This window comes from Macaca thibetana, chromosome 3 (genome assembly GCF_024542745.1).
Source record: "Macaca thibetana thibetana isolate TM-01 chromosome 3, ASM2454274v1, whole genome shotgun sequence".
NCBI lineage: Eukaryota > Metazoa > Chordata > Mammalia > Primates > Cercopithecidae > Macaca > Macaca thibetana.
The window spans coordinates 135,620,811-135,641,486 of record NC_065580.1 but is presented as its reverse complement, the minus strand read 5'-3'; positions in this window follow the sequence as shown (position 1 = coordinate 135,641,486).

The window sequence follows — 20,676 nt, the reverse complement described above, 5'->3', positions numbered from 1 at the left end:
CATTGCCATCAGGCCGTGGACAGTGGGACAAGGTTGTGGTAATTTTCTTGCAGCAGTGTAGGAAGCCTGTTGCACTCTGAAATGGGAGCTCAATACCTTGGTGGAGATAAACGGGGAAGGCATGTGATACATCCGGCAAGCAGTAGCTCATCTCAAATTAGCTGAAGCCCCTGAGTTTTTTTGTTTTGTTTTGTTTTGTTTTGTTTTCTTTTTGAGACAGGGTCTCACTCTGTTGTTCAGGCTAGAGTGCAGTGATGCGATCACAGCTTACTGTAGCCTTGACCTCCTGGGCTCAAGTGATCCTCCTGCCTCACCCTCTTGAGTTGCTGGAGCTACAGGTGAGTACCACCATGCCCGGCTAATTTTTAAATATTTTTTGTAAAGAGAGGGTTTCTCAATGTTGCCCAGGCTGGGCTTGAACTCTTGGGCTCAGGCAATCTGCCCCTCTCAGCCCCACAAAGTGCTGGGATTATAGGCGTGAGCCACTGCTCCTGACTCAAGCCCCTGGGTTTTAGCCAGGACAATGGGTCTCTGTGTAGTTGCAGTCTAAACTCTTCTGCTTTTGCACTAGTTTGCAAAACACATGGCAAAATCTTCAGGCTCTGTGGATGGCATTGATCTGACATTGCCTTTCCTGTTTTCAGCCCGTTTCATAACAGCCACGTTGAATCAATGCTGTTGCTTCTAATGATGATAGTTTTTGAAGAAAGTAGCATTTATTAGACAGATTTTATTATATGAAACACATATTCTGAGCCTCTGAAAGGCATTACCTTTCTGGGAAAGAAGCAGGAAGATTAAAGAGAATGAAGCCCTATTTCCCATGAGCTACATCCCTCCGACACCTTGAAAGGCGCTTTGTTCACTCCAGTGCTCTGGCTGCATCGTTCCACTTGCCTGGCCAGGCACTCCTCCTCTGACAACCTTAGGAACTCACAGATTCCTAGCAAAAGAGCAGCGCTGAGTCCTGAGCCCTCAATCCTGAGCTCAGAGCTATGTTAGGCTAGATTGTGGAGGAATGGAAGAGAATAGATAGAGATCTTTAAGGGGTGGTCATATTACATGGTTTAGAGACCTCGTTGGTCACATAGGCTGTTACCAATTTTGCCTACATGTCAGACTACCCACGAATCTGATTCTTATTAGAACCACATTATTATGAATTCATAGCATTTTCAGGGCTGAGAGAGTCTTTTGATATACTCAGAATAACTCACGCATTTTACAGATTAGGAAATTCAGGAGCAGAGAGGGTAGCTGACTTGCCAAGAGGCACACAGAAATTTGGGATGGGGACAATTACAGATGCCATTTGTAAGACAGGAGTCTTCCACATGCACATGTATGTTTATTGCGGCACTATTCACAATAGCAAAGACTTGGAACCAACCCAAATGTCCATCAATGACAGACTGGATTAAGAAAATGTGGCACATATACACCATGGAATACTATGCAGCCATAAAAAAGGATGAGTTCATGTCCTTTGTAGGGACATTGATGCAGCTGGAAAGCATCATTCTCAGTAAACTATTGCAAGAACAGAAAACCAAACACTGCATGTTCTCAGTCATAGGTGGGAACAGAACAATAAGAACACTTGGACACAGGAAGGGGAACATCACACACCAGAGCCTGTTGTGGGATGGGGGGAGGGGGGAGGGGGGAGGGATAGCATTAGGAGATATACCTAATGTAAATGACGAGTTAATGGGTGCAGCACACCAATATGGCACATGTATACATATGTAACAAACCTGTACGTTGTGCACATGTACCCTAGAACATAAAGAATAATAATAATAAAAAAAGACAAGAGTCTTCACATTTCATTTTCCTGGGTTTCCTCTTTTTGAACTGTGCCCATTTGACTCTAGGTTATAAATTCTTATAACTGAGATAACTGGCCCATTTAATTGTGTGTGTGGAGGTGGTTCAAGGCAAAGCCAAACTTCTCTCCCATTTTCCTTAGAAATTCTCCATTCATTAATTCCATAAATACTGACTGATCACTTACTATGTAAGCAACGTGATAGTAGACACGGAAAGTTGAGCAGTGAATAAGAGGCTGTTGACCATGAGGGAGAGGAGGCGAAGAGGGGTATTGAACCATTTACTGTATGATTAATTATTTGACTCCTAGGGGGCAAAGGGAGCCTCCTCCAAGAAGCTGAGTGCAGTGGTTTGAGGGCATAGACTGCCGGGCTCAGGCTTTTATTAGCTATGCAACGCCTTGGAATATTCTATGGTCATCTGTAAAGGAATTTGCAGCAATATCTATCTCGAGGGCTAAATGAAGCATTGAATGGAGCAATCCTTACAAAGCATTCTGCAAGGGACATCTGGTTAGCAGGCACTCAATAAGTGTGTACAATTATTAAAAGTCTGGGGGAGCGGGGGAGTCAGTTCAGACCTTGAACAATGCTTCCAAACAGAACTGCTGGAGCTGCCTCTGCAGGAGTTGTGAATGGTGGCCCAGACCGGCTCCAAGGCTTTGAGACTGAAACTACTTTTGCAAAAATTATGACAGTGAAAGAAATCTGGCCTAACTGACTCTATCTTGCTTTTAACCTCCCAGCTGTCCTTGCTTATTCCTGGGTGTATGCCAAGATAACTATGGGAGGAATTTAGTTTTTATTTTAATTTTAAAACAAAGATGATAACAACCCCTTCCTGAAACAAACCCCTTCCTTGCTTGGGGACTGCAAATGCCTTTGTAAAACTAACAAATTACCACAAGATTAGAATTATGGTTCAGGAGTCATGGAACCAGAGGTCACAAGACCCACAATCTCCACAAATTGCTCTTATAGATAACAACACTATTGTAAAACTTAACATTGGTATTTGAGGTATCTTTCAGACCCTCCATTCTGATAGATCAGCTGGCACCACCTGGACTGGTGGCCCGTAGCAGGAAACTGGCTCAACTGGTCTTGTGATCCAACCCAGGCAATGACTCAGCACAAGAAGACAGTTCCAACCTCCTATAGTTTCATCCCTGACCCAACCAATCAGCATTCCCAGTTTCCTAACACTGTGCCTGCCAAAGTATCCTTAAAAAAAACCCCAGTCTCCGAATGTTTTTGGAAGTTGATTTGAGTAATAAACTCTTGTCTTCCCCTTGGTTAGCTCTGCATTTATTAAACCTTTTCTCTACCGCAACACTGTTGTCTCAGTGAATTGGCTATACCAGTGCAGTGGGCAAGAACAAGATGGTTATTACAAGACCATCACCCATGTTGGGATACAGTGCTTTTGGGTTGGCTTTTTTTCAACTTTTGCAGGGTGTGCTCCTCTCATCTCCATCTCTAAATTTAAGGCATTTGAGGGTCCCTGAGATCACCCTCTGTAGGGAGTGGGGTACTTGCAGGATGGGGAGACTGCCACCTGACTCTCTGGCTGAGAGCTTCTCCAACTGCTTCAAGAACAGAGCAGAAAATATGGGGAAACAGTGTCCCCCAGATTTTCAGGAAGATGGAAATGCAGTGAGACACAAAGGCTACAGTTGGTGCAAACTGCCTGTCCCTTAGCTGCAGGACAAGGGTACGTGCTCCCTACAGGCCAAGGGGACTTGGAGAGGATAGCTGGGCTGGCACCACCTTGAAAGGATTTGAGGTGAGGCAACCACCTGCTTGGGCAAAGAGATCCCAGGGAAAAGAGCACAAAAGCCCCACCAGAGCACGGGCAGAGGGGCAGAAAAAAGAGGCTGGCAGGGAAGTGGGTGGCCTCCATTAGCAAAGGGAGAGACCTCGGAGATCTCCATCAGAAGTCTCTGAAGAACTCACACAAGTGGCTGCCAGAAGCGGATCCACCAGGTGGACCGCAGTCACGACAGAAGGCACAGCCAGGAGCTTTACCACAGTACTCAATTAACTTTTGTGTCTTTCCTTCTCATTCATTTTTCCAGCCCAATAGCAGCAGCCTGTGAATGGAATGGGGCTCTCACTTTTCTCCAGCATCTCTCTTCCCCACGCTGTTCCCTGCACCCTGTTGTTTAGGGCTCCTGCAGGGCACAGAGCAACATGGCCTTCAGACCCAGGTGAGCCAGCTCCCTGTCCTGAGCCCTGTGTCTCAGAGGACCTCAAGCTTCAGAGAGCCAGCCTCATAATTTCCTAAGTCTCTCCAATACGAGGGTCTGTCTGGAGCTAGCTGTGCCCTTTGAGCAAGGTGCCTTGAGCCCAGACCTGGTTCCAGTGATTCCAGCCATGGAAAGAGTCTTACTGGACATCATCTAAGCCTCTTTTCTGTGGTTGGACCTGGCCAAGGCCAGCAGTGCCATCCAGGTGGGACATCAAAGTTCAGACTGGGTCTTACATGGATTCCAGACCCTGTTTCTTCTCCTTAGGATGTTTTTGACCCTCTATTTCACACATGGCATTGACAAGATGCCTGGAGCAGCTCCAAGAATTGTACCTGTGATGTGACTTTGAGGCCCTGTGGCCAGGCCCGGGGGGCAGCCTGGCACACAGATTACTCTTGCTAGTTGGTCCAGAGTTTCTTTCATGAGGTTTGGGCTGTCAGGTTGGTGTTGCCATGATGATTTGTGATGATGCTCCCTCCTATCTGATGCAAGATGAGTAGAGTTCAGGGATCTGGACGACCAATGGTCCACCATCACCCCTGGGCTGAGACATATGCCTGAACCATGCATTGACACTTACCGGTCTTGGCTCTGACCATGGTTCCATTTCCAGTCTTCAGCACCCAAAGGCTGTGGGGTGGCATCGGCTACCCTTTACGACAGGCATGTTCTTATTTATGAACCTGGGAACCTGCACCAGGTTTCAGAGAGTCTTCTGGGGGATGTGTCCCCTGATCGAAAGGGCCTGAGACCGGGTCACTATTGCAGTGGTCCATGGGAACCTGGGATGGCAGCCCTCTCCTTCCTCCACTGTGCCGACCCTGGAAGGATAAGAAGCAAAGCTGGAAAAGAGAGAAGGAGGTGGAATAGGAGATAAGAAGAAAATGCCCCTTACTGCCACCCAAATACACTCCACTCACTCCAGAAAACTGCCTGGGTGGGCAGAGAGGAGGGATTCCAGACCGGCCTGCAATTATGTGGCTGGCCATTAGACAAGACATTTTAACTCCTTATTTTTTATGTTTTTTCGAGATGGAGTCTTGCTTTGTCGCCCAGACTGGAGCGCAGTGGTGCGATCTCAGCTCACTGCATCCTCCACCTCCAGGGTTCAAACGATTCTCCTGCCTCCTCAGCCTCCCGAGTAGCTGGGATTACAGGTGCCCGCCACCACACCCGGCTAATTTTTGTATTTTTAGTAGAGAAAAGATTTTGCTATGTTGGCCAGGCTAGTCTCCAACTCCTGACCTTAGGTGATCCACCTGCCTTTGCCTCCCAAGGTGTTGAGATTACAGGCACGAGCCACCGCACCCCATCCAAGACATTTGAATTCCTAACACAAGACTTTCAGTTACTGGAAGTGACAGAAGTAAGGCCATGGAGGGAACTGCAGTGACATCCAAGTTGGCAAGGACCCAGACAGTAGCCACAAGCCAAATGGGACTATTTAAATTTAAATTAGTGGAAGTCAAATACAACGAAAGACTCAGGTTCTGTGTCTCATTAGCCGCATGTCAAGTGCTTGAAAGTTATACGTGGCTAGTGGCTACCCTGCCGGCCAGTGTAGACATAGAACGTTTCCACCCTGCAGAAAATTATCTTGGACAGGGAGGCTGGTTCCAGAGAATGGCTGGAAAGAATCATAAGAGAATCCATGGAGCTGGTTTCTGCTCCCCCTTGGCTGAGTCTAGTTTGGTTAGTGTTAATTGAACTTAACAGTTACTTGAGATTAAGGGAGGCATTATTTATATTTTTTAAGACGAGAGAGATGGGAGTGTGTTAATAAGCTGAAGGAAAAAGAACCTGCAGAAAGAGAGAGAGGAAGGAGTGATATTGGGGAGGGAGGGGTGATCGTAAGAGCAGGGACGGTGAGTTTATTTTGAGCCCAGAGCTAAGTAAAGATGTCAGATGATTTTGCAAATCATCATAAATTCCAGAAACAAGAAAGGAACCCACAACCCAGACTGGCTTGCAATTCTCTTCCAAAGGGAAATGGAATTGCCAGTGTGAACCTCCTTAATACTTAAATGCTTTGCAGATGAAACAGAAAATAACCAGGAATTGCATTCTCAACGCCGCCACTGCATTTACGGAGCCTTGGGCAGGATATCTGACCCATTATTGTCAGAATATACAGAGTCCATATCCCAAACCATTAATTTGAGATTCTACATTCAATCACTGTTTATTCATTGTCAAATCTATATGACATACAAAAACCTCTTATTTTAACACCTGATATTTGTCTCTGCAGATACATACAGAGAAAGGCTTTGCATCAGATGTCAGTTTGACTCTCTTGAATTCTCAGCCACAGAAGCTAAGGGAGTCTTTGCATATGCAAGTGTGTGTGTGCACCTGTGGGAGTTTACAGAGCAAGAACGTGACACAGTTCAGTATTTTCACCTCTCGAGCAGATCGGGTGTGGTGGCTCATGCCTGTAATCCCAGCACTTTGGGAGGCCGAGGTGGGTGAATCACGAGGTCAGGAGTTTGAGACCAGCCTGGCCAAGATGGTGAAACTCTGTCACTACTAAAAATTTTAAAAATTAGCTGCTTGTAGTGGTGGGTGCCTGTAATCCCAGCTACTCAGGAGGCTGAGGTAGGAGAATCGCTTGAACCCGGGAGGTGGAGCCTGCAGTGAGCCAAGATCATGCCACTGCACTCCAGCCTGGGTGACAGAATGAGACTCTGTCTTAAAAAAACAAAAAAAATCCCACCATGTCCACCTTTCTACACAGTGCTGAAAATCTGTTTTGGACCTTCCAATCAGGATATCAGAAGAAAATGTCTCTCATGGCATATGAAGGCATAGCACAGAGCAGCAACCAGCCAACTAGCAAGGGGAGGGCCCTACACCCAGAGAAAAGCCACTCCTGCAGAGAAGTGATGAGTAGAGGGCATTTCTCAGACTGCTTTGGGCAGAAGCAGTTTTCTTAGCAATCCTTTAGCTAAGAAGTCTGTACTTAGCATTTATTTTGAACCTGGAGGTCAGGAAAGAGGTAAGATGATTCTGCAAAACATCACAAATTCCTGACATAAGAAAGGAGCCCACAGCTTGGGCCTGCTTGGAATAAGGACAGTGTGAGACAACTTGTAAAGAAGTCACAGAAGAAGATAATGCAAGGGAAAGAGACAGACAGAAGCGAATACGCTCCAGTCTCCAGTTAGCTGGGAGTTTCCTTCCTTCCTTCCTTCCTTCCTTCCTTCCTTCCTTCCTTCCTTCCTTCCTTCCTTCCTTCCTTCCTTCCTCCCTCCCTCCCTCCCTCCCTCCTTCCTTCCTTCCTTCCTTTCTTCCTTCCTTCCTTCCTTCTTTCCCTCCCTCCCTCCCTCCCTCCTTCCTTCCTTCCTTCCTTCCTTCCTTCCTTCCTTCCTTCCTTCCTTCCTTTTCCTTCCTTCTTCCCTCCCTCCCTCCCTCCCTCCCTCCTATCTTTCTTTCTCTCTCTCTCTCTTTCCCTCCCTCCCTCCCTCCCTCCCCCTCCTTCCCTCCCTTCCTTCCTTCCTTGAGTCTCGCTCGGTCACCCAGTCTGGAGTGCAGTGGCATGATCTCGGCTCACTGCAAGCTCCGCCTCCCAGGCTCACACCATTCTCCTGCCTCAGCCTCCTGAGTAGCTGGGACTGCAGGCGCCCGCCACCACACCCGGCTAATTTTTTTGTATTTTTAGTAGAGACGGGGTTTCACCGTGTTAGCCAGGATGGTCTTGATCTCCTGACCTCGTGATCTGCCCATCTCAGCCTCCCAAAGTGCTGGGATTACAGGCGTGAACCACCGGGGAGTTTTCATGTCTTCTCAACTGAGAGAGAATTGGAAGATAATGTCAGAATCTCACTCCATGCAGCATGCAACCTGTTTTGTCTTAATATCTGGTTGGATTTGCATCTAGATTTTCCTAAGATGAGACTTCCTGTTATAGGAAGTTGCTTAAAAGGCTTTGGAGTGTGTGAGGCCAAGATCGGTGGATCACGAGGTGGGGAGTTTGAGGCCAGCCTGACCAACAAGGTGAAACTCCGTCTCTACTAAAAATACAAAAATTAGCCAGGCGTGGTGGTGTGCACCTGTACTCCCAGCTACTCAGGAGACTGAGGCAGGAAAATCACTTGAACCGGGGAGGCAGAGGCTTCAGTGAGCCAAGATCGCACCACTGCACTCCAGCCTGAACAACAGAGCGAGACTCTATCTCAAAAACAAACAAACAAACAAACAAACAAACAAACAAAAAACAAAAAACAAGGCTTTGGAGTGGTTTGCAATACTGTCTGAGCTTGGCAAGGAAACGTAGGGTGCCCACAAACCACATGGGACTCTTTAAATTTAAATAACCCTCTGACTCTTCTGCTCAATCAGGCACTTGGAAGTTGCAAAGGGGGAGGGAGAGGGGAAGATTGGCCTGGAGACCTGTGCACATGTCTTTAACTTAATGTTAAGTGTGTTTCTGCCTTGAACTTAGTATTAAGTGTAGCTCTCATTCCACATGTGCTTCAGTCATTCACTGCCAACCTTACCTTTTTTTTTTTTTGACACGGAGTCTTCCTTTGTCACCCAGGCTGTAGTGCAGTGGTGCGATCTCAGCTCACTGCAACTTCCGCCTCCCGGGTTCAAGCGATTCTCCTGCCTCAGCCTCCCGAGTAGCTGGGATTACAGGCGCCTGCCAGTACTCCCAGCCAAATTTTTTGTATTTTTAGTAGAGGCGGGGTTTCACCATGTTGACCAGGCTGGTCTCGAACTCCTGACCTTGTGATTCGCCCACCTTGGCCTCCCCAAGTGCTGAGATTGCGGGCGTGAGCCACTGCATCCGGCCCAACCTTACTTCTTTTAAACACCCACTCCCCTCTGTATCTGCCCCAGGATAGGAACCAGGTTCTGCAGTGTCTGAGGACATGGGTTCTGGAGACCAGAGGGCTCTGCTGTTTGTTAATAACATAGCACAGAACAAGCGTTTCCTCCTCCGTGCCTCAGTTTCTTCAGACAACGAGTGAGACTAATGGTCATATCTACTGCCAGGTCATTGTGAAGATTGATAGAGGTCAGTTTCTATAACTTGCCAGGCACAAGGCCAGCAGTCTCCAAATAGCAGCTATTTGTATTATTTTTGTTACAGCCTCAACCTATGGGCTTTAAGCCTCAGAATTGGAGTGGCTGGTCTCCCACGTTCTCACAAGCACCCACAGCCAGATGGACAGCTCTGAATAAGATGGGTCATTATACTGACAGGAAGAAAATCAGAGCTCCCATGGGGAGACATGGGCTCTCTGTATGGAACTGTCAAACCATTTTGGCAGCTGTCTTGCAAACAAAGGCAACAGTGGGATCCTGTGGTTGATTGGTGTGCAATGATCAATTTCTGTCCTTGGGAACTGCACGGAGGGAGATGCCATGTTGTGATAAGACCCAAGCTGTCATCCCTGCCCAACGTTGACAGTCACCTAACTTTGCAGGGCCAGCTTTCCAATTTGTGAACTGGGTTGATGGACCAGGTTGCTTACCCAGGTGCTTTCTGCTCTGTGATTCTGTTACTCCAAGAAGTGGAGCACGTAGACCTCAACTCCTCTTCCGTATGAAGGATGAGCTGTATTTCTTTATGGGGGAGGGGGAAGTGTGTGTCTGTTTCTCTTAAAGAGTAATAGAATCCTGGGATATGGAAACTGTGAGTCTCCTTAGAAACAATGAGAAGATGAAAATTTGGATTTTTCATTTTCCATCACTTTGAGATAATATGTCAATGTGTGTAACCTTTTCTAGATTTTAGCACTCTGAGCACTTACAGATTGCAGAAAGCAAAGATCTATGCCTGGAAGTCTTGTATCTATAATATAAAAAATGCACTGGCATATCCACTCACAGCAGGAACATAGTACTGCTTTTATGGGTGCCTTTCATTGAAAAGATGGACTGGGATTTGGACTTTCTTAGAGTCTCTGACACAATTTAATAAGGACTAAGTGCAGGTGGAGGATTGAAGGATGATTTCAGGTTCAGATGCACACTTTTCTGGGCATGACAAAGGTATGCTGTCTGACTGCTTTGGTGCCTCTGGCAGTGCACTCCACTCTAGGAGTCTCAGAAATCCTAAAAGGCCACAGTCCCTTGGGGAATCTGTTCAGTTTCTGACACGTAGTTCTGGCGTCTCCCACGGTCTCCCTCCTGCCTCTTCCTTGCTTCTTTCCTCTGCGTAGGGTGTGTTTGGTACTTTGGCTGGGTGTTCTACATGGTTCCTCATTTTGGCTTTATCCTGGATCTACCCTTCCCCTCCCTTGACTCCACAGTCTTCCAGTTTTACCCTCCTCAATACTCACTCTGGCTCCTAAACCTCCTCCAGAGTCCACTTACCCATGAGGGCTTGGCACATCCATTCATCTGCCTCTGGTTTTCCTCCTGTCTGAAGTCCTCTTTCTTCGGTACCCTAGGGAGTTGGATAGATAACCTGGGGTAGGACACTGGGGTCCAAAGGAACAGGAACCACTGCTCAAGAGAGTGGCCTGTGGCCAGCTCTGGGCTTGAAGCTGAAGTTCTGGGTGGACCACTTGTGGATGGAGCACAGTGAGAGGTAGATATATCTAGCTGAACAGCACACACAGCCCTTGGGCAGACTGGTCCCTGGGGAGCAGAGCCCTTGTTGGTGAATTGGCATTCAGGGGATACCCTCCAGGATTATAAGGAAATGAGCTGTCGAGAGTTAGGCTACAGATTCTCAAAAACCTAGGTATAGAATTACCACATGACCCAACAATTCTGCTCCTAAATACATACCCCAAATAACTGAAAACGGGTTCAGATAAAAACATGTACACAAATGTGTATAGCAGAGTTATTCACAATAACCAAAAGGTAGAAACAACTCCCGTGTCCGTCAACGGGTGAATGGAGACCTACAATGGGCATATCCATACAATGGAATATTATTCACTTGTTAAAAGGAATGAAGTACTGACACATTCTACAATGTGGATAAACCTTGAAACATTATGCTAAGTGAAAGAAGCCAGACACAAAAGCCCACCACTATTTATTTATGTGAAATGTCCAGAATAGGCAAGTCCATAGAGCCTGAAAAAAGACTAGTGGTGGCCGGGCGTGGTGGCTCAAGCCTGTAATCCCAGCACTTTGGGAGGCCGAGACGGGCGGATCACGAGGTCAGAAGATCGAGACCATCCTGGCTAACACGGTGAAACCCCGTCTCTACTAAAAAATACAAAAAACTAGCTGGGCGAGGTGGTGGGCGCCTGTAGTCCCAGCTACTCGGGAGGCTGAGGCAGGAGAATGGCCTAAACCCAGGAGGCGGAGCTTGCAGTGAGCTGAGATCCGGCCACTGCACTCCAGCCTGGGTGACAGAGCGAGACTCCGTCTCAAAAAAAAAAAAAAAAAAAAAAAAAAGACTAGTGGTTTTCAGGGGCTGGGGATGGGAGATATGGGGAGTGACTGCAATGGATACAGGATTTTCTTTTGGGATGGTGTGGATATCTGGCAACTAGATAGATACGATGTTTGCACACCTTTGTGAATGTGCTAAATGGCAAGGAATTATACACGTTCAAATGGATAATGATTAATTTTATATTATGGAAATTTTACCTTAATTTAAAAAAACGTAGGACAGACTCTAGCCTGCACTGGGAGATGGGCAGATACATTGAGAAACCAGTCATGTTACTGAAACCCAGAAAGAGGATCTTATCAGGAATGGGTTTGGCTGTACAGCTAATATTAATATAAATTACACTAATGATAGCTTAAATAAATGGGGGTTTATATTCTCCACTCAGAAGTCTGGGGTGGGTGACTCATAATGACCCCAACAATGATATTGGGGATCCAAGCTCTTACTCTTCTTCTCTACTGTTCTTAGTATGTATGCTTTTGTACTCATTTTTCTTGCCTCATCATCACAAAATAGTTGCTGCCATTCCAGCCACCAGATGTAGGTTCCAGGCAGGAAGAAGGGAAAGTTGTAAAGAACTGTAGAGCATTTCCAGCTGAGTCAGACCTTTTTTCTTTTCTTTTTTTTCTTTCTATTTTTCTTTTTTTTTGTGATGGAGTCTCACTCTGTTGCTCTGTTACCCAGGCTGGAGTGCAGTGGCGTGATCTTGGCTCACCACAACCTCCACCTCCTGGGTTCAAGTGTTTCTCCTGCCTCAGCCTCCTGAGTAGCTGGGACTACAGGTGCACACCACCATGCCCAGCTAATTTTTGTAGTTTTTAGTAGAGACGGGATTTCACTATGTTGACCAGGCTGGTCTTGAACTCCTGACCTCAAGTGATCCACTGGTCTTGGCCTTCCAAAATGCTGGGATTACAGGTGTAAGCCACCATGGCTGGCCTGAGTTGGACTTTTCAAATAAGGTCCTGGATCCTTATTTCCTGAATCTGCCACTCACTGACAACAGCATTGGGTGGGAGAATTCAACACTGATTCATCAACGAGAAAGTGACTTGGGACAGAATTACAGGAGGTTGGTTCAGTCAACCAATGATGTCTGTATGAGAACCAAATAAAAAAGTCTGGAAATGGCATTTTGTACATGGGATGACCTGGAGGTCCTCAGCTGCAGGACCTGGATCTTGGCATGGCAAGGTCTGCTGTGGTGACATTTGACCTCAGGATAGATTAGCACTGTTCAGAGATGCAGCCTTCTAGAAAGGGGCATTGTTTGTTCCTGGGGAAAGCCCTAGGGAATCTGATTTAATAGCAACCCCATAGGAGGAAAGGATGGTCAGCTTGGGTAATGTTTCCCTCATCAGAAGTCAAGGCAGGACTGGCCTTGAGCCCAGGGACGGTGGTCCCAGCGGGGAGTTACTGGGGAGACCAATGGCCACTGAGATGAGGTCGGAAGCAATGGACACAGATGTGGGACCCAGAACTTGTCTCAACAACATGACAAGATGAAGCCAAAGATGGATATTGCTTGGCATGGGCTATTCCTGTAAAGAAAATACTATCCATGTCAAAATAAAGTATACTTATTTCTGCTCCCTGGAGAGGCACAAAATGTACAGATACACACGTGTCTGGTTTCATATACATGTCACTCATCTGTGATCTTGCTGAAACCACATATTGTGACTTTTTTTTTTTTTTTTTTTTTGAGACGGAGTCTCACTTTGTTGTCCATCAAAGGCACAACACTTGGTGTTGCGCCATCACCCCCGGATAATTTTTGTATTTTTAGTAGCAATGGAGTTTCGCCATGTTGGCCAGGCTGGTCTCAAACTCCTGACCTCATGTGATCCGCCTTCCTCAGCCTCCCAAAGTGCTGAGATTACAGGCGTGAGCCACCACGCCTGGCTTCACATATTCACGCATGTCTCCACTATCTAGCACAGTTCTCAGCACACAATACTAGTCCTCCATTAATTTCCATTAATGTTGTCAAGATGGAATGAATCTTTTGCAACTCCATAAAGATAGTCTCAGTTTGGTATCTGCAGTTCAGTCAATCTTCTGTTCATTTCACTTTCCTGGCCAGGACCAGCTCTGGTGAAAATTATGAAGTAACTTCATAATAAGAGTTGAAGTAATTTCAAAATAAGAGTATTTCCTTAATAACTCAATCATGGTAACAGCCTTCTCCCCAAATCTTTGGATAGGCTCTATTGGAAAAACGTAGGCTTTGTGGCTAGGAAGAAGTAGCTTCCAGTGACTGGATAGGAAAACACAATGTAAACCTACAATGATTCGAGCCAGTGGCCCTGGCTTAGACCCAAGGAAAGCAAAGGAAGAATCTAAAAATGCACAAATAGACCTAAGTATATGTAATAACCTAATGTATTTATAAAGTGAGATAAATGATTTTAGTCAACACATTACTGTTTGAAAATTAAATTTCAGAATGCATTAAAGACTTAAAAAACTCGTAAGAGCACTAGGATAATACATGTGTTGATTTTAATGTTCCAATCAAAGACAGAAATTTAAAGGTTGATTGATACATTTGACAAACTAAACATTTAAAGTTGCAGTTTGGAAAATTACCACTGTGAAATAGAAAAAATGGCTTAATATGAGCTGGAACATCTATTTGCAGCATATATTATGGAAAAAAGTGTGATGATCTTAATATATCAAGAATGTTTACAAATCAATAAAAGATGATTGCCTTAGTTAAAAATCAGCATAAATGGTAATTCACAAAAGATGATATGCAAATTGCCAAGAAACATCAAAATAGCTCAGTATTACTAGTAAGTAAACAAATAAATTTAAACAACAAGGCGTATATTTTTACTATAAAATTGACATTTTTGACCTGGTGTGGTGGCTCACTCCTGTAATCCCAGCACTTTGGGAGGCTGAGGCTGGAGGATCACAAGGTCAGAAATTCAAGACCAGCCCGGCCAACATGGTGAAACCCTGTCTCTACTAAAAATACAAAAGCTAGCCGGGCGTGGTGGTGCACACCTGTAGTCCCAGCTACTCAGGAGACTGAGGCAGGAGAATTGCTTGAACCCGGGAGATGGAGGTTGCAGTGAGCCAAGATCACACCATTGCACTCCAGCCTGGGCAGCAGAGTGAGACTCTGTCTCAAAGAGAAAAAAAAAAAAAATGACATTTTTTTGGAAAGCCAATGCCAGTGTTTCCAGCTGAGTCAGACCTTTTTTGGCTTTATCCTGGATCTACCCTTCCCCTCCCTTGACTCCACAGTCTTCCAGTTTTACCCTCCCCAACCCTCACTCTGGCTCCTAAATCTCCTCCAGAGTCCACTTACCCATGAGGGCTTGGCACATCCATTCATCTGCCTCTGGTTTTCCTCCTCTCTGAAGTCTTTAGTGCCCTAGGGAGTGAGATAGATAACCTGGGGTAGGACACTGGGGTCTAAAGGAACAGGAACCATGTGATTCTACTGCCTCAGCCTCCCGAGTAGCTGGAACTACAGGTGCCCGACCACCACATCTGGCTAAATTTTTTGTGGAAGAGTTTGTGGAAATGGGAACTTGTACACACGGATTTAACCTGGCACAACTTTTTGACGTATGATTTTACAATATACCTATCAAAAAAGCCTTAAAATGTTCTTATTCTTTCAGTTAGAAATTTCATTTGTAGCAATTTATTCTAAAGAGTAACTTTGGGTATAGGCAAAGGTTATTTCCAAGGATATTCATTACATCATTGTTTATAACAGAAATTAGAAATAATCTATCTGATAGAGGAATGGTTAAAAGTAATTTGGTATAAGAATGCAATGGAGTATAATGGGACAATGAAAAATAGTGACGAAGATGGAGGATCATGACTAGAGCATGTAAAATGAAAATGCAGATAATATAATAGCATGTATAATATGATTCTGTTCCAGTAGGTAATCAGACAAGAGCGAGAAGGGGAGAGAGCTCCCCAATCCCACCAGGAATGTCAGGCGACCATCAGGTGGTAGTTAGGTGGTTGTTAAACTCTCTCTCTAAAATAATAATCGGTCACAGCCTGCACCAAGGAAAGGCAGTCTCCCAATAGATAGAAAAATCTCAAACTAGTGATCAGCTTCCCAGTAAGATCTCAGGAGTTGGGTGAGTGGGCTCAAGCATGCGCACTAAGAGGCAAAATGGTGGCGTGTCACTGGTGTATGACCTTCCTCTAGGAACATTTGACTGGTAAGGGAAGAACGCCTCAAGTGAGCATGCGTCCAATTTCAGGAAACACACCGTGCACGCGGCCCCTCCCAGATGTTGGCAGGCCACTGCCTACGTGGACAGCCCAACCTGTGGGAAGAATCAGAGGAGAAGGGACGCAACCCTCCCGAAGCAGGTCAACCTATAAAACCCCAAGTCCGAAGTCAAACTACACTTGATCTCTCAAGTCACCCGCTTTGTCCTCTTACAAGGGAACTGTACTTTCTTTCATTCCTGCTCTAAAACTTTTTAACAGACTCTCACTCCTGCTCTAAAACTTACCTGGGTCCCTCCCTGTCCCTTATGCCCCTTGGTCGAATTCTTTCTTCTGAAGAGACAAGAATTCAGATTGCTGCAGATCTGTATGGATTCAGCACTGGTAACAATTCCATTTTTTTATTTTTATTTTTGAGACTGAGTCTTGCACTGTCACCCGGGCTGGAGTGCAATGGTGTGATCTCGGCTCACTGCAACCTCTGCCTCTTGGGTTCAAGTGATTCTACTGCCTCAGCCTCCCGAGTAGCTAGAACTACAGGTGCCCACCACCACATCCGGCTAATTTTTTTTTTTTTTTAACTAGAGATGGGGTTTCACTATGTTGTCCAGGCTGGTCTCGAACTCCTGACCTCGTGATCCACCCGCCTCAGTCTCCCAAAGTGCTGGGATTACAAGTGTGAGCCACTGCACCTGGTCTAACAATTCCATTTAAAATGTGTGTGCACACACACATATATACACAGAAGAAAGGTATTCATCTTTTGAGTATTGCAGGAAAATTTTATTTCCTTCTCAGTGTTTTATACACACACACACACATTTTATATAACTCAAAGTATTGTATGAAATCTAATATAATGTGTGATATAGACATGATACTGCCTAATACATACAGGGTTTCCTTTCCTATTATATTGCTCATGGAAGCAGATTTCCCATTATATGACTCATGTAAGCAGGTTTATAAAAAGTTATTTAATTGAAAAACTCTCCAGACCTCACTATTACTAGTTGCTTTTTTTTTTTTTTTTTTTTTTTTTTTTTTTTTTTAACCGAGAAGGTGTTTTGCTGTCATCCAGGCTGGAGTGCAGTGCCACGATCTTGGCTTACTGCGACCTCCGCCTCCTGGGTTCGCCTCCTGGGTTCAAGTGATTCTCCTGCCTCAGCCTCCCAAGTAGCTGGGATTACAGGCATGCACCACCACGCCCAGCTAATTTTGCATTTTTAGAAGAGATGGGGTTTCTCCATGTTGGTTAGGCTGGTCTCGAACTCCCGACCTCAGGTGATCCGCCCGCCTTGGCCTCCAGAAGCGCTAGGATTACAGGCGTGAGCCACCATGCCCAGCCCTAGTAGCTTTATTATCTTAGGCAAGTTACTTAAACTCTCTAAGTTTTTGCATCTGCAAAATTTGCATAATAATATCGACCTCTTAGAATTGTAGTGCAGATGAAATGGGATAATATGTATGAAAGCTTTCTGATCCATATTAATCACTTACTAAATGCAATGTCTTTTATTTTCTCTGGTACACTCTCCCTCCCTTATCACATGTGCACATAGGAGAGCTTCTAATATTAAGCAGTTATGTTTTACAGTGAATTTAAATGAATGCCTTTTTTTTCCCAGATGGATTTTATTCTATGTCTGTGGGGTTTTCGTTATAAAGTGAAAGATTTGTTTCTATAACCTTCTATTTAAAGAATAATTGCAGTCTTTTTCCAATTTGTAGAAAAATTGAAGTCGATGGCTAGGAATTTTCTCCGTTTTAATTTCCTCACTCTAAAACTACATCAGAAACTTGTTTTCTTGCTACCATAAGGATCATAGCAGAAACTCCTGTGAGCTAGAATCTGAGTTTGCGAAGTCGTATTTGGTTGTTTGGATACACCAGTGTTTCTGCAAAGCCTGTGTTGACTCTGCCAATTCAAGGGGCTTGGGGAACTTCATGGAAGGAGTGTTGTCACAGGTAGAGGTGTGAGGGCTCCTGGTTTGTCCCAAGGTTATGACAGAATGCAGTGAGTGCCAACCTGAGCTAGTCGATATTGCGTGGGCTGACAGTCAGGCTACTTTGCACCAACCTGCCGGCACAATCTCTGAGAAGCTGTAGGTTAGGGTTCTGGAAATGGAAGTGTGGGCTGTGTTCAATGCAAGAGTGTGCTCTGGGCGGCAAACAATTCATGGAAAAATCAGCAACCCCGCCTCTCCTCTGCACAACAATCCCTGGCAGAGATTACTCTAAGTCAACCATTCCCATTGATTATGCTTGCAAAAAAAAAAAAAAAAAAAAGAAAAAAAAATCCAGTCTCATCCCAGAAAACAAGACGTTCCTCCTCCAGACTCTTTTTAAATTGCCCGTTACCTGCTTTCTCCTGGGTTTGCTGAATAACCTCATCCTACTCTTGGTTGGGCCTGCGTCTCGGGGGTCCCAGCTCAGCCCCAAACCTCATTAGAATCCAGGTCTGTGTTCCTGGCACACAGTTGCTTCTTGCACTTGAAAACTGACGGGGAGAAAAATGGTTCCTGCACTTCCTATCAGCCTTAAACAGAAACATCTGTTCACCACGAGCCTTTTGCTGGCTTGGTTTGCAGGGAATGTGTTCTGGGCAGGTGACGGAGCTGCCTCTCCGCACAATGACATCAGCCAGAGAGAACTGCTGCAGGGGACTGGGGGCCCTGGGAATACAGAATAGTTCTGCCTGCCAGGAACACGAAGCCTGAACTGCACATTTTATAAAGCTTTAAAAGCACAAATCCTGGCTTAAAAGGAGAAATATTGCCAGGTGGTGAAAAGTGCTTCTGAAGAAAAAGAAAATAATACAAAAGAGAGAGCTGATTGAATCCAGGAGTTCTGTCTGGCCCTTTTGTTCTTTCTTCCCTATCAGCCGAACAATAAATGAAGATTTCTAGTCTGAGGGCATCCATTGAGACGAAAATGCTTTTCTTTCATCTGATTGTATCTGGCATCTCACCGCATTTCTCTGTTTTTAGGCACTGATTAAATATTCCAGCATGGGAAAGAGGCTTAGCCCAGAGTCTAGATATAGATATCCCTTCTTCTTCATTATCTTCTTTCTTGTTGTTTTTTGAGATGGAGTCTCGCTCTGTTGTGCTGGCTGGAGTAGCAGTGGCATGATCTCGGCTCACTGCAATCTCCGCCCCGTGGGTTCCAGTAATTCTCCTGCCTCAGCCTCCCTAGTAGCTGGAATTACAGGCGTGCGCTACCATGCCCAGCTAATTTTTTTGTATTTTTAGTAGAGATGGGGTTTCACCGTGTTGGCCAGGCTGGTTTTGAACTCCTGACCTGGCCTTGAGTGGTCCGCCCGCCTCGGCCTCCCAAATTCTTCATTGTCTTCTTAAAATTCTCAAAAAGAGCCAGATCCTAAATTCTTCCTTTCTTTCTGCTTTCAGATTAGGGCACGGAGGCACCAGGAAATGAAGTTTTTGCCCCTTGGGGTTTTACATGGCTTTGCTCAAGCAGCGTTTGTTTAACACAAAGCGTGGGCTGTCACCATAAAGCAAATCTATGTGTGTCTCTCACTATCCCTTTAAGTCTGCTCCCGTGGGTGAAACCGCCTTTGCAAAATGGTAACAGGAAATTATAACAGTGAAAGAGATCAGACCTAACCGACTCCATCTTGCTTCTAACCTCTAAGCTGTCCTTGTTCATCCCTGGGCATAGGCCGAACTAGCTTTGGGAAGGAATTCAGTTCATGGTGTGACTCTGAAACAAAATTGATAACAGGCCCTTTCCCCAAGACCCCCTTCTTGCCTGGAGACCTGTCTGCCTTTGCAGGACTAACAAATTAGCTACAAGATTAGAAATTACAGTTTAGGGGTCATGCAGCCTTGGGCTCTCTGAGTCTGAACCTCTCCTGATTGCTCCTGGGGATAACATCACTATTGTAAAACTTAGGATCAGTGCTTTCTTTTTTACAGACTCTGCCCTGGATGGATCAGCTGACACCACCCAGACGGGTAATCCAGCTCAACCAGTTCTGCAATCCCACTCAGAACAGAAGACAGCAAGAAAAACTCACTTTGACCCCCTATAAATGGAATCATATATAATCATCTATTGGTCAGTGCGGATCAATCAGCACTCCCCACTTCCCAAGACCATACCTGACAAATTATCTTTAAAAACTCGGATCCCTGAGTTTCTGGGGAGACTGATTTAATAATGAAGAACTCTGGTCTCCCGCGCGGCCGGCTCTGTGTAAATTACTCTTTCTGCATTGCCATTCCCCTGTCCTAATAAATCGGCTGTGTCTGGGCATCCGGCAAGATGAACGGGCTCTGTCTGGGCAGTTACATGGGGATTGTTTTTTCATGGCCAGGGGCAAGCCTCCGGACTCCTCTGGTCACTGGTAGGGAAGGAAAACTCCAGTAGCCAATCTAAGTTATAAAACAGAGTCCCGGTCTCATGTGATAACCAAAATTCTCAACCTAATTTAAAGCTGATTTTGCCTCCTGCTTCCCTGTTGTGCTGGTGAAGATAGAGAATTCAGGCTTGGGGCCGTTTTTTGTCCCCTCTCTTTTCTTTTTGCATCTCTTCCTCCTCCTCTGTGATCTTTCTACCTGGACCTTCTGACCCTGATGGGAAGCATCAGGTTATGAAGAGGGAGAGGAGGTGAAATGGAAATAGCTATCTGTGTGGCTGGAACTTGATGACCATCAGGTGATACTCTGCCTTGGATGCCCCCTTTTGGGGACACTTCTGTGGATGCTTTGATTCTTTGGAGACCCTTCTTCCATTTCTGAAGCCTTCCCACCCTGTAGTTCCCTTGGTGATTTTCCTATTCCGTTTCTCACTCTATCTGGCCCCTAAACTTCTGATACAGGAGATAGAAAGAAACTATTTAGACAGATAGTAAGGGCAACAGAGTCCTCAGTGGAATTTCCCTTTTGACAAGCAACCCCCAAATCATTTCTTTTCTAACAAAAAGCAGCCTGAAAAATCGAGCTGCAAACATAAATAAGCAAGCTGGAAAGCTGCA